The sequence below is a fragment of the Saccostrea cucullata genome, unplaced genomic scaffold (assembly GCF_032062105.1).
Source record: "Saccostrea cucullata isolate Sc308-1 unplaced genomic scaffold, CSIRO_AGI_Scuc_v1 ctg1192, whole genome shotgun sequence".
Classification (NCBI taxonomy): Eukaryota; Metazoa; Mollusca; class Bivalvia; order Ostreida; family Ostreidae; genus Saccostrea; species Saccostrea cuccullata.
The window spans coordinates 113258-128070 of record NW_026923334.1 but is presented as its reverse complement, the minus strand read 5'-3'; the positions used below and the strand labels follow the sequence as shown (position 1 = coordinate 128070).

Genomic DNA, 14813 nt, shown 5'->3' with positions numbered 1-14813 from the left:
TGGAAATAAAGTACAAGACCCATGTTGTTTTCTATGGACAGGCCCCCTGGTAGCACTAGACGAACACGTCTATCGGCTGATGTTTTTCCCGGGTACTACCCAGAGCATGCTTTAACATTACTATTTAAAGTAAAACGAGGGGCTCCAAAAAGGGCTGCTATGTTACTATGGGAACTAAAGGAATTTAGGGGCTCCCCACAGGGTTATTACACAAGTTACCGGAAGGGTGAACCCAGGGGATTTATTTACAATGTAATGAAGAATTTCAGTTTGTTACAGTATGCTACAAGGGACAAAAACCTATGTGAGTTTTCATCCCTTTTCTCAAATATATTAAGACCATAAATTAGACCCTTGTTTTTATGCTGAATTTAATAATTAAGTACTCCGTGTAACATTTGACAACAAGGGAGTTTCATTGAAAATGACTGGTAAACACGAGATGCTTACTTCTTTAAGGTACTTTATGTTTCATGCTTCTGTAGTTCACCCTGGCCAAGATTTCTCTTGATCTATTACATTGATCACATGTTGTGATCTTCAATTTTTTTCAATCATTTTAGCCTAGTCTACAACTCAGTATCGATGTATGATGCAAGTTCGCATGAATTCGCATATCGGTTAAGAACGTAGGAATTTTGAAACTTAAGAATAACGTCATAGAAATGACAAGGTATGGTAGCACCAAATATCGCCACTAATTTGATGTAAAAATCCGAACACAGTTAAACTATGATGGTTTGTAGTTAAAAATAAAAAATAATGCTTGTTTAAAAAGCAGCACTAATTTTAATTTCAATCTTACACAGATACCACAAGGTGCATAATTACATGTAGAACATTTTCCCGATTTTTCTCAATTTTTGTGGACTTTGGTCAACTTTGAGATACTTTTTCAGTTAGGTAATCATAAAGCACAAGTTTCTTTATCTTCGACTTTCATATAAATACATAGAGGATATTCAATGTTTTGTAGTTGAATATGGAATTTATTTCACGAATGGGACAGGATTTTTTTTATATTTTCACGAGTGCGAAGCACGAGTGAAAATATCAAAAAATCCTGTCTCACGAGTGAAATAAATTCCATATTCAACTACAAAACATTGAATTTTCTGTTTATTACATTTTTTAAAAAGTTTCTCTGATTTTTCCTTTGCTTCTATCTTTTTGTAAAACAGTCATAGGCTACATGACGTCATAGTTGAGCGGTTGAGACGTCATAGCTATGTGATGTGAAAACATTGTAAACATGGGTTTTTAGAGATAATTTGGGTAAGTTTACAGTTTTATTCTCTGTCAGAATGTTTTATTTCTTTTATTCTATCTTATATCAGGTCATGGAAGATTTTTTTTACAACACTCTCCGATATGGGAAGGAAAATCTCGAGTTTTCTCGCACTTTTGATATTTGTCACACTGTGAAAGGATATCATTTTGATATCCTTTTACACTGTGACAAGATATCATTTTTATTTAATGAATAAATTACAGTATTTCACTGGTAAAAATGTAATAAACTAGTGTATGAAATATATAATGTGATAGATAGGCAAAACTTTTGCTTTATAATTTCTAAAACGAAATGTGCCGAAAATACAAGGAAAATTGCATTAAAATGAGAAAATCTAGTAATTGACATATTTTCTGACCTTTCTGTGACTTCAGTATACCCAATAACTAAAAACCAATACTCATCAAGGGTGACAACAGATTTGTTTTAATAAACTACTGCACCATTCTTAAACATAAGAAAAACCAGGGGCCAAAAAGGGGTCTTAGCCTATCTTGTCTTCTCAAAGTGAAATGCCTTGTTCTGTTCAACAGATCGACTGCTAGTGTGGCCAGTTTGCTTTCCGATAGGTAGACTATTTTAACATATACTTCAGTTAAAATTGAATCATTCAAATTTTACAATAAGACACAATTTTGTGCACTAAAGGATTTTTCTAATAAAAATATATGTTTCCAATACAAACAAACGACAATAACTTATGACAAATATTGATATTTATAATTTGAATTTACACATACATGTAGTTTATACTTCGACTCGATTTTGAAAACGCAGAGGTTTTATCGGTAAATTTTTATGGACTTTTTTCAATAAGCATATCTGGGTGTATTATAGAGGTAGAGAAGAACTTTGAAAAACTAATTTCAAAAAAATACCCGAAATTGTGAGATAAGAAGAGTACATTAAATTTGTATTAATGGTCAAAACATTTTATGATAGGACAGCCTGAGGAGATATGCCATTAATTTAATTTAACTTTGATCAATATGTTTTTATATCTGATTTATATATTGATATATTTGCTTTTTTGGAGACATAAAAGCAAAAATTATACCTGTTTTCTTTCGTTTTTTATTAAATTCACTGTTTAAATTATCTTTCAGATTATTACCTTAAAATTGTCATTACCTACCATCAGCCCATGCATTCACCCCTGTCGTTGGATCGTATATATCACCGTTTAAAGCACAAAAATAGCGCGTTAGTTTCAAATCACCATGATAACAATATGAACATTAAATCTAAAATTATCAGTTTTTAAGAAAAAAGCTTGATTTTTTTCACCTTCTGACGCCAGCCCATAACAGATGTGTCTGAAAGAGCAACGAACGACAACTCTGCATGGCAGATGAACAAATTATGTCCCAATATACCAAATCTCACCAAGCAACATCTCATCGAGAGAACTTGTTTCTCAAATTAAAGAAATTTCATTCGCCCGATTTTGACCTTACGCATGGAATATATAGAGATAAAGAAAATTTTCCTGTTCAAAAGATCATGAAGCAATACACAAATTTTAACTGCAATATGTACAAAATTTTCTTTCATTAATATTGATAAATGTTTCTGGACTTTAAAAGAAACATAATTAAAATTGCATTGAAAAAATAATACATCCTTTCTCTGCTGCAATCATGGGGAATCTTTATCCCAATTAAACAAGAAAGAAGAATATTTATGTGGTTTGTAATGCGGTTGAAAAAGTAAACAACATAAAGTATTCATTTTACAATGCACCAGTTAATAGAATTACAGTAGTTATACAAACATTAGCAACAAAACATATGTACATGAAAATAAATATGTTTTAATTTAAAGCCAGTTAAACAATAAATGGCATTACTACATTTGATTTAATGTACCTTAGTCATTGAATGAACACAAGATGTTATCGCAAAATGATAAAGAGATATACTATAGTTTTTTTTTTATTGCAAATCAAATCAAGTTTTGGTCTTCCTACAAGTATTTTCCCCAAAAAGTTATTCACATTTTTATTGGAGGATGTTGTCATTGGTTGCTATAAATATTTTCCTCTGTTGTTTCCTCTTGTGCCCGGATGTAGTCCAGAACAACGTTGTAGATCATCATATACTCCTCCCTTAGCAACAGAAAATAAAAACATTAATAGATTTCAGATTAACCTGCACATAAATGAATTAATTTTGAATGCATAATCAGATAAGAAATTAACAATGTATTGCATCAAATGTATAGAGGTATTAATTTATTTATTTAAGAAGAAACAGTAAAAATGATCAAAATTATATCTGAGATTGACAACACACATTATTGCAGAATGAAGAATGACAAAAGAAATGAATAATACATTGCATTAAATGTTTAGAGGTCAGGAGATGTATTAATGATTAAAAATTACCAGAGTGGAGCAGAGTTCTGGTCGTCTTATCTGTAACTGACGGACGGCAGTAAAAATGTCAACCTCCCCGTCCATAGATAACTGTTATAGTGTGTTAAACACGGTACAGAAAACTCCACATAGGGCTGCCCCGTCACTGGGGATAGAAAATATATATCAATAAATAACTGTTATAGTGTGCTATATAAGGCACAAAATACAGCATATAGGGCTGCTCCATGATAAATAATAAAAAAATATATATTTTTATTCATAGACAACTGTTGTAGTATGTTAAACAAAGTATAAAAAAAACCTCCACATTGGGCAGCTCCCTCACTAATAATAAAAAAATATCAATATATCCATAAACTGTTGTAGTGTGTTAGGCACAGAACAGAAACACGGCGACTCCATGTAGGGCTGCTCCATCATTGAATATTTTAAAAAAAATATCAATATCCGTAGATAATTGTTGTATATGCTGAATATTTATTAAGTTAATATATAAAAGTACCTGAAAGAGACACACATTTGGACGTGATAAAACGAAATTGTGTTAAGGTCGTTTTTTGTTTATCGTCCTATAATACATTTTCATTTGCGATTTCTTTCGAAGTTTTACAATTTATTTTCTTTACCAGCTGAAAACTGTAATGGGACCCTCAGTTTTACTTTGAAGTGCAGATGAAACCATATGCAACATCTGCGTTGTAGCCTGTGAGTTTTCTGCTTCTTTTAAGCTTCCTGTTGGTTCTATAATGGACACGGAACATCCCTCGTCATTTGCCTAGTGAAAGAGAGAGTGAAACGTAAAAGGATTCTCTTATATCTATGGAGTTAGAAAAATATATGAAATGGTAAAAATAAACTAAACTAGTGCTAATTGTAACGGGAACCGTTACAGATGTTCCCTAAACGCTCCCCCAACTTCATTTTGGTGCCTCATTCCCTCTAAGCTTCATCAAATAAACTAAACTCTATGCATCTTAAACTTAAACAACGTTTTTCCTAAGGTATACCAAGTATATAGCAAATTTTAGCATTGCACGTGCGCACACTTGCATGCATATGCGGAATGACCATATCATTGTATCTACACTATTAATTTATTTTAATGTACTTAATATAAAGGCATTTAATCAAAAAATATTCGAAAATACGCTAAATCAAGTGCATTTGTAATTATACATATTGCACATGCATGTGCATGATGGCCATGCCTTCTTGTAGGGGTCCATTAAGACTATGTTTTAAATCCCATCCTTTTTGGTTGAAAACCAACGGAGTTATCGCCATTTAAAGTTTTAGCCAATCAGATTGCAGCGCACACGCATGCGCGTGATTTCATGAAAATTATTTTATATCATATCGTAGGATATCTTAATGTATGACTATGTTTTAAGTTTCAAAGTATTTCGTCAAAAAACGAATAAGATATTAAGATTTTTGTTTCAGCCAATCAGAGCAAAGCGCACGTGCATGCGCGTGCGTTCATGATAATTTGACTATGTCCTCTTGTCTATAATACTAATATATTCTTATATTCTGAGTTTCAACACATTCCATCAAAAAATAGAAAAGTTGCGGCTATATTAATTATATTGGTCATTTTACATGTTGCACGTGCGCGCTCTTGCAAGCATGTGCGTGCAAAATGACCTTGATTCCACAAATCTACATAACATGTCTACTTACCCTAAAAAGGTTTTACCTACACCAGATGAACAGTTTACAAGATCATTCGCGGACAAATAAGTACCCAGGAAGAAGAAAAATAATAACTAGAAAGTCTGCTATTGCAAGCAATAGCATATATCGACCCGTACTGGACAAGACTTTCATTTTTATCATCACTAAAACAATGGTCCATTAGCTAGGCTTGGACAACCATCGAGTCGTATCAGTCCTTGGAAACGGAAGACCTTAATTGGGTACATCCCACTAATTATTTTTAGAATCGGTAGGAGAAGAAAGTAGTGCAGGAAAAACTTACAAGTTCCTAAATTTGCAGACTTGCATAACAGAAATTGGGCAGATGTACTGAACTGAGCCTCATACTTGTTAATTGGCAGTATCTTTCCTACCAAAAAGCTTGGCAAATGTAATTTATTAAGAAAATCAGCCGAATTATTTTGTGTATTATAACGCCAGTGAGAACTCTGAAATTTTCCTACTTTCACTTTCATTTTTAGAGGTTCTGCCGGAAAACGAATCTGACATGTCACCTTCAATTCGAGCATTTCTGCATTGCACAGCGCTGATGTTTGTTATGAGATGATACATCATGTGTAAACCTTCTCAGTTTAGCGGAATCATGAACATTTTCGGCGAGATGAATGTTTTGTTTACAGTGGTGATCAAGGCTTCGCGTCTTATTTAAAAAGAGCTGATTGAGGTTATTTAAGTAAATTTTAAGTTATGATTAGAAAAATCAAAGACTGTATAGAAGTACATGCAATCATTAACGTTATTTTCAACCCCTGTTTTTGTTTTTTATTGTCTATTCGATATGAATAACAAATACTCGAAAAATTGGGAATACAAATATAGCAGATTATATTAGATATTTATCCCACATATAACTTTTTTTCCATTATATTTAATTAAAGCATGTAAACAAAAAAGAATAATATCAGAATAGAATGTTAGAATAATTTTGCTGAACAAGTATGGAATATTACAATTCATATATTTGTGGAAGGATATACATGTACAGTAGGATGCACAGGAATTGTTTATAATTTAGGCAGAACATCTAAATCATAGTGAATGTTATCAACTAAACCTATCATGTATAGTGATCTGTGTACCTTTTAAAAAAGATTAGTTTTCAAATGCTAGTCTACAGCATAAAACATTACAATAATTTAAGTGTTTTCTATAGTTTTAAAAATCCTTTTGGTAACTAAAACGAATTTTCTGATTCGACAACGCGTAGACAATATATAAATGTTACTTCTTACCCGTGAAGTAAATGTATTTAACAGGATAAGGAAGAATTTTATCTACTTTTTATAATAAGTACCCAGATTTCGAGAGAAATTATGCAATGATGTAAAATTCAACCCCCCCTCCCCCCCATAATCGCTCCACTGCACAGTGAAATGATCAAATGTATATGTTGAAAGGTTTTCTTTTGTTAATGATTTGACTATCTTTCAATATTTGTATGTGTATGATTTGCGGTATTTGATAAGAACAAGTTCTTTGAACTTTTTGAATAATTTGTTTGAACAAAGAAAATTTAACACAAGTGTACTTGTGATAAAAAAAAATCAGATTAATCAGTCACGGAAGTTAAAAAAAACTTTACAAATAAAGGACAAAGTATGGTAATGACCGAATTTTGTCTCTTATTTGAAATGATAGAAATCAAATTACAGCCAAAATAGCTATAGTTTGCAGTTATGAACTATTAATATTGTAAAACGATTCTAAAGTTGGATATATTGTCGATTTTTTTTTTATTTATTCTAGTAGAATTTAGTCAAATTTGAGGCTATTTTCACTTCGGGAAACACGGAGCACGAACTTTCCTTTATAAGATTTTTTTTACTTCACAAGAAGCATATGATTTAAGTGCATGATATATAAAATTTGGTTTGTAGGCAAGCTTACATTTATGCTCTGAAACAAAATGTGCTAAAATTAATAGAGAAAAAATAGAGACAATTGCATTTAGGTAAACAAAATAAATAACATAATTTTGATCCCTGGAAGACTTACATGTATGTAAATTCTAGAGAAATGAAAAAAGATGAATACACTAAATATTTCAGGCTTAAAAAGTCCCTTTGTTTGGAAATTACTACATACTTTTATAGAAACCAAACAGGGTTAATTGAAATCGAAGATAACAAAAGGGAAGTGAAAAACTGAAAAATAAAACGCAGTGCAGAAATCAAAACGGAAGGAAAGTGAAAAAAAGAGATAATTTTCATATCACAAAGTAACAAAAACTAATCTGATACTGTGAAATTTAAAAGGAAACGTCATATTCTTGCATTTTTAATAGGAAGCCTGGAACTTGACACTGCTATTGACATACTGTCTTGTTAAATGTGAATTTAGTGCAAATCTTTGAAAGAAGATAATTGTTCTTATGTACCCCGCACATATCTGTGTGTTCAAACCTCTTTATTAAAATTTTTCATTTAAATACTTTCATGATAATAAGTTAAATATAACAATTTGTCCTTTCTCTTGACTATTCCTTTTTATGTAAGTTATTGTGTAATAACATTCATAACAATAAAATAACGTTTAGAAACAACTCCCTCGACAGATTAAAAAAAATACATATTTTTGTCCTTTTACAGCCTACCAATACACACTGGTGTTGAATTATATGATGTGCATATAATCATAAATTCATATAATTGTTGTGATCCAAAGGGGAAAACCCCTACCAATCGTGCTTGCTGTGCTGTTGAGAAATCAACTAGATATGATGATACAAAAATAGGGTAACGCCATTAAAATGAGTAGATTTTGTACACTATAACCTCTTTTTGATGAAGCAGTATAATAAAACAGAAGTTTTGTATCTTTATTTTAATCTAGCAAATCATTGATACATATACGGTTAAGAAATCCAGATACAGAGAAAATATATTAATGTCTTGGTTGAAATATAAAATTATTTTGACATATTTTTGTTTTAAATATTTTTTTGGATATGTGAACTTTATTTGATGTTCAATATTCAACCTTTCTACAAATATAAACCATCCTTCTTTATCTAAACAATTTTTTGTCAAATAGAAAAAAATCCCATTTTTGTGAAATATTGAATGAAAACTTCAAATCCGTGCAATTTAAATTATACATTTTACAGATAAAAAATAAAACTTAATTAAGTTGTATTTTTCAGGATTTTTATACTATTTTGTTGGTTTCCTTTATCATAAGCCAAAGGGAAAAAGACACATTCTCTTCCTCATCCGGTTTTAATGTTATGTATCGATTATAAGATTGTAGTTTTCACTTCTCTATCAAAAGTAATTTTCGATTTTTTTTAAAAGGACTTCAGCATAATTAACATCATTTTTCTTATTTTATTAAGAAATTTTAAATGATGTTTGGGTTGTATGCGTTTTCATATAAATATGATATGTTTTGGTGTATAACTCAATTATATGTAAAATCAATCGTCACTATGTAAAAATTTAACAGCTATGTACTTTGTACATTTTTACCATACCCAAGTTGTTTCTTTGCTGTCAGAAGTATCTAGTGGTTTTAACATTTATCACAATCGGTCAACTTTCCTACATTCAATTTAATGCACTTTAGTAATTAAATGAAAACAGATGTTATCGCAGTATGATAAGGATATATACTATAGTTTTTTTTTATTGCAATTAAACTCTATTCTGGATCTTCATACTGGAACTTTCCCATCAAAAGTCATATACATTTTCATTCGAGAATGTTGTCATTGGTTGCTATAAATATTTTCCTCTGTTGTTTTCTCTTGTACCCGGATGTAGGCCAGAACAACATTGTAGATCATCATGTACTCTTCCTTTCGGAACAAAAAATATTAATAGATATTAGGTTGACCAACATATATATGTAATAATTCTGATTGTAGATTCACATAGGAAATCAAAAATACATAGCATCAAATGTAAAAATGAGACGTATTTATGTAAGATGTTGCCAGAGACAAGCAGAGTTCCGGTCGTCTGATCTGTATCTGACGGACAGCAGTGAAAATGTCCACCTCTCTGTCCATAGACAACTGTTGAAGTGTGTTAAACACAACACAAAATACACCACATAGAACTGCTCCGTCACTCATAATTCAAAAAATAATATTATCATATCTGTAGATAACTGTTTTAGTCCGTAATAAAAGACACAAAATACACCATATAGGGCTGCTCCGTAAAAACAAAAATTGAAAAATATATATTTATATCCATAAACAACTTTTATAGTGTGATAAACACGGTTCGAAAAACTCCACATAGGGCAGCTCCCTCACTAACAATACTTAAAAAAATATATCAATATCCATAGACAACTCTTATAGTGTGTTAAACACAGCTCAGAAAACTCCTCATAGGGCAGCTCCGTCACTGATACTGAAAAATTATAAATATCCATAGACAACTGTTGGGCTGCTCCCTCATTGATAATTTTAAAAATATCAATATCCTTAGATAACTGTTGTTTTACTGAATATTTATTAAGTTAGGATATAAATGTACCTTCACTAATAATGAATAGATTTCGAAAAGAGACACATGTATGGACGTGATAAAAGGAAATATTGTAAAGGCCGTTTTTTTGTTTATCGTCCCCTAATACATTTTCGTTTGCGATTTCTTTCGAGGTTTTACGATTTATTTTCTTTACTTGCTGGCTACTGTAATGGGACCTTCAGTTTTACTTTGAAGTGCAGATGAAACCAAATGTAACATATGCATTGTCGCCTGTGAGTTTTCTGCTATTTTCAAGCTTCCTTTTGGTTCTATAACCGAAACGGAACATCACTCGTCATTTGCCTAGTGAAAGAGAGAGTGAAACGTAAAAGGATGCTTCGAAATCTAGGGAGTTACAAAAACATTTGATATTGAAAACGTATCATTTCAATAAACATTACCTACCCCTTCTTGGATAATGTTGATTGTTGTAAATTTGATATCTGTGACTTGCTCTTCTCCAAAATTTACCGTGAATGGAAGTATGGATTTTTTACTGTTTGCAGCTGGTAGCCACATCTTTGTCTACATATCACAGAGATTTTCAAAATGAACATTATTTATTGGTAATCGTTTGTTATATTAAAATCAAGATATTAAATGTATTTACTCACTGATTCAACTTTCGTTAGGGGATCCATACAAATGACTTCATCTGATTCGTAGTCAGTGAGCAGGCGCAAAAAGTTGGCACGCCCTCTATCGCGGGATAGGGTGTTATTATAAAAGCCTTGTTCTTGGTGTAGGACTGAAAAATGGAAATAAGTCAATATTTTTTTTGTAATTATAACTCTACTTTGATATGAAAGAATTTTTTCATCTGCTCATTAAATCCTCTAATATGTATCTTTCAGTACAAAAACGGTTTTAATTTTTCAGCACTGTAAATATTAATTAATATTGATACTGATGAGAACTTATTTTTTCGACAGTTTACAGGAATTTGAAGTACTTTCATTCAGATATCCAAAGGATTGATTTCCTTGTAATGTACTTTTATTTCTTACAGTAAACATTCATTTTAATCAATAGCTAAGCAATACAAATATTAACATACAGGAAGTGTAATGGCATTGATATGATTCCCCCGTTTTGGTACACTTGAAGACAGGAACAGGCGATACTTGTCAACTAGAAATGAGAAGTTTTAATTTTTTACTTTGTATAAAACCACATCTCTGAATGGTATGTGCATAACTCAAAAGATTATACACAATTTACAAAAAAATGAATAAAGCACCATCTTTGTAACGGAATTGGTTGATGCAGTGTAATGGCGATAAGTTTTTCAATTTTTTTTTTACAAGTTTACATGTTCACCAATCCTCTCTGCTATACTTGAACAGATTTTTAGCTCTTCTGAGCCAAAGGCTCAAAGAGCTAATGCTATGGCCATTTGTGTGGTGTGCGATGTGCGTAAACTTTTTAGAATATGCGCCATAACTAAAGAACCCCTTGGCCAATCAGCGTTAAATTTGTCACAGCGTATCCTTGGCCCAAGGGCTACCATTTTTACTAAAATAAGGGTTGGGACCCTTAAATAAGGGGAGATAATCAGGAAAGTACTGGTTGCTAAAAATCTTTTCCTCCATAACAATCAGGCAGATTTTCATCAAACTTACATACAAGGATCAGGATATGTCGAAGATCAAAATTTGCACGGAAAAGGCAAAGGGCATGGTCTCAAAGCCACTTCAAAGTTGACCTTAATTTACACTTAATAAAAACGTTTATATTTTGCTTACTATAAAAACTAGGATCATCAAGTCTTGTAAGTTGATGCATCTTAGGACTTCACTTTATGTTAACTCAAACGTAAGTCACGGTGACCTACTTTTTAAATTTTGCGGGCATTTGTTTCCAAATTGAATTCGAGACATATTTTGGACACTTTAGGGCCTATGATCATCAAACTTTGTCAGTTTTTGGGTCCTTATAAAACGTCATCTTAAAAGTAGGTCACCGTCACCTGCTTTTTGAATTTTATGAAAAATCTCTTCTAAAAATTTTAATCCCATTTTTCAGACTCTGAGAGGTTTAGAATCATCAAATCTTATGATGCATTTTGCAGGCATTTGTTTACAAATTGCACTGTGACCTACTTTTTGAATTTTGCAGGCATTTGTTTTCAAATTGTTTAAAAGGCATATTATGATTACATTCAGACCTATGATCATTAAACTTTGTCAGTAGATGCATCTTGGGACTTCAAAAAACGTCGACCAAAATGTAGGTCATGATGACCTACTTTCGACAATTTATAGCTATATTTGAGTATCTTAAGTATTTATTGGTTTTAAAGTCATCAAACTTTGTGAGTTGATGCATCTTGGGTTTCGAAGAATTACGTCCAAAAAGTAGGTCAAACTGACCTACTTTTGACATTGTATGGCTTTATATACGTATCTCCGGTTATTATTGGTTAAGAATCAAACTTTGTCAGCTGATGACTTTTTGGTTTTCGGAGAATGCCGACCAAAAAGTAGGTCATGGTGACCTACTTTTGAATAGTTCGGCTACTTATTGGCTTAGAATCATCAAACTTTTTCATTTGATGTAGCTTGGGTTTTTTGAAAATCGTCTCCTGCAAAGTAGGTCATCGTGATCTTCTTTTGATATTTTATGGCTTTATTTAAGTATGTCAAGTACTTATTGGCTTAGAATAATCAAGCTTTGTCAGTTGATGAATTTTGGATTTTCCAAGAATGTACAAAAAAGTAGGTCAAGGTGACCTATTTCTGACATTTTATGGCTATATCAAGTCTCAGGTACTTATTGGCTTAGAATCATCAAACTTTGTCAGTTGATGCATCTTGTGTTTTCGGGTAATGCAAACCAAAAATTACATCACCTTGCCTACTTTTGACATTTTATGGCTATATTTTCGTATCTCAAGTAGTGATTGATCTAGAATTGTAAAACTTTGTCAGTTGGGGCATTTTGTTTTTCGGAGAATGTCGACCAAAAAGTATGTCATAATGACCTACTTTTGAATATATCAGATACTTATTGACTTAGAATCATGAAACATTGTCAGTTGATGTGTCTTGGGTTTTCAACAATCGTCTACTGTAAATTAGTTCACAGTGACCTACTTGTGACATTTTATGGCTATCTTTAAGTATCTCAAGTACTAATTGGCCTAGAATCAGCAAACTTTGTCAGTTGATGCGTCTTGGGTTTTCGGAGAATGCAGACAAGAAAGAGGTCACAGTAGTGACCTACTTTTAAATATCTCAAATACTTATTGGCTTAGAATCTTCAATTTTTGTGTATTAATGCATCTTGAGTCCTCAGAAAACTTCAATGTTAAAATAGGTCACTGTGACCTCCTTACGGTTTTTTTTATAGCTTTATTAAAATATCTTCAGTCCTAATTGCCTAAGAGTCAGTTGATGCACTTGGGTCTTAGGATACTTAGAGTTAGAGGCTTCAAATAGAAGTGAGAGATTGTACAATTTATCAGAAGATCGATTCAAGGCCCTTGGGCCTCTTGTTTTTAATATTGCTGAGAACACTGCATATTCCGATCTTAAAAATTGGAATTTTCTTGAATTTACGCAGGGAAAATAGTGTTTACTTAATTTATTTGTAGACTAAGATGCAAATAAAAAATATTTTTATCGTTTACTTTATGGCAAACAAGACAAACAAGCTTTTCTTTTGTCAACTTTCCTATGTTAACAATTCCATATTCCGTTCATATACAGGATGCAAAGTTTGGGGTTTTATGGTTCAACATTTGCATATAAACTATCAATTAGATTGGACCATTATGTATATAATAAGTAATTGCATTTGTAGTATTTTAATTAACGTATGGATAACTTACGTGGAAGAACACCTAAATTACTTCCGCTGCTCTCTATAGCAAATTTGTAGGCTGCCTCTGTGTATCTAGGCTCACTCTTAGGAGATTCTTAATATGGGAGTTAGAGACAAATGATTCAATTTTTTCATCAATACCAATTTAAAATCACGCTTGAATAAAGAAAAAAAAGAATAGATTAATATTTTTAAATTCGAAGTTAAAGAAGAATGAGATTTAAATTAATGAAATCTTTAATTGAATGAAATGGACGAAAAACAATTTGAAATGATGACATTATCCTTCGAAAATGAATTTAGAATATTCTTAGAAAAAAGCAAAATTAGTGTTCTAGAGATTGGTTTCAAAACTCGAATTCCAAAATAAAATAAAAGATATTGATTTCTTTATAGATTATTTATGCGTCCGATATGTGCAAAAAATTCGCAACTACTCTCTTAATATTTATTCAAACATGACACAGACGTGCCAGATTGCGTAACACATTTTGATTTTTGGCAGAGATTCTATTATATGTATGTAATTGATGCTAAAAACTTTTTTTTCATCTACTTTTTTTTGCCCCTTTCTGAATGATTTTAATCACAGTGTGATAGGGATGAAATTCCTTTTCCACAGTTTTTAGTGTTTTTGTGAGTATAAATAACATGAATTAAATTCCTTGATTCTTTGAACACGTCAAATTACAAAACAGGGCTTATACAGGCTATGCCTGCTGCCCAATTCGTTTATGTATTTCTTACATAATAAAATACAAACAAGAAACATATATTGACGCAAGCGTCAAAAATCGGCCGAAAACCAATTAATTGTTCCTTTCATAAAGCAACTAAAACTGAAATGGTGATCTTTTTAAATATCTTATATTTATCTGTTAATGTATATCCTCGTGACATTAAACGCTTGTGATTTTCTTAATTATATAATGCATGTTCAGTATTACCCCTGGTCCTCTGCGTCAACAAACCATGGCCTGTATAATTAAGAGGCATTTACATTAAAAGTTTAAAACTAAAGATTAATGTAATCTACAACTAGATATGCAGTGTAGTTTTGATTTAATAAAAACGCAACAAATATGTGAATCCTGAGGAAGACTCCCAGACTTAA

At 31.6% G+C, this 14813-nt stretch overlaps 1 protein-coding gene and 1 long non-coding RNA gene across 4 annotated transcripts in view; both read right to left on the bottom strand.

Annotated features, from left to right (window-relative positions):
* The window catches only part of LOC134263755 (multiple epidermal growth factor-like domains protein 11), a 97440-nt gene that overhangs the window by 74164 nt on the left and 8463 nt on the right, over positions 1 to 14813 (bottom strand). The window lies entirely within an intron of this gene.
* Positions 3686 to 13777, bottom strand: LOC134263758 (uncharacterized). 3 transcript variants are annotated; one of them, XR_009991348.1, is made up of 6 exons: positions 13707 to 13777; positions 10932 to 11005; positions 10489 to 10622; positions 10280 to 10399; positions 10029 to 10177; positions 3686 to 3816 (listed from the first exon to the last, which is right to left on the bottom strand). It is a non-coding gene; the product is annotated as an uncharacterized LOC134263758 (long non-coding RNA). The 3 variants fall into 3 exon arrangements; XR_009991347.1 differs by lacking the exon at positions 3686 to 3816 and adding an exon at positions 9324 to 9463; XR_009991349.1 differs by lacking the exon at positions 3686 to 3816 and adding an exon at positions 9700 to 9748.